Here is a 722-nt window from a genome sequence, read left to right on the forward strand (position 1 = left end):
ACAGGAGCTCAAGGCCAAGCTCCCGGGAATGCGGCCAAAACAGAAAGTGAAGATAAGCCACCGAAAGGGAGGGAGGGAGGGATTTGAGGGGTGAAAAAAAGCGTGGATAGAGCAAAATAAGAGGGGGGGGAAAGAAAAATGCACCCCTCAAGCGGCAAATGATAAGAGACCTACCCGCAAAGGGGGAGGAGGGTGAAGGGGAAAAAAAGCGGCAGGGGAAGGAGGGGGGGGGTTAAAACAGCAAAAAGAAAAAAGAAAAGGAAAACTAAAGGATGAGTGGGGATGGAAGGTAATTAATAGCACCTCTGGAAGGCAGGCTAATGGAAAAGGTAACTCCCCGTAAGAAGCAGACAGAAAAGAGAGAAAGAAAGGGAAAGAGTCAGAAAAAAGAGGAGGCTGCGAGACGCGTCTCACAGACAAAGAAACCGGAAGCAGAGGGGGAGGGAAGAGAGAGGAGAGAAAAGTGGGGGAGAAAGCTGCAAAAAAGCAAGAAAAGAGTCAGAAAGCGAAATAAACAGAGGCTAGAGACCTTTAGACAGGTGGGAGGGAAGAAAGAAAAGAGATAGGAAGCCGGGGAGTCTTACGCTCGGGATCGCCCCATGCAGCTCCAAGCGAGCCTGCTCCGCAGCGTCCAAGCGGAAGGAAGGAAGGAAGAACTGAGAGGAAACAATTGATACCAGCATTTTTCAGTCATTGTTGAGTAAACATATAAATCCCAGCTC

The sequence above is a fragment of the Alligator sinensis genome, unplaced genomic scaffold (genome assembly GCF_000455745.1).
Source record: "Alligator sinensis unplaced genomic scaffold, ASM45574v1 scaffold652_1, whole genome shotgun sequence".
Lineage (NCBI taxonomy): Eukaryota > Metazoa > Chordata > Crocodylia > Alligatoridae > Alligator > Alligator sinensis.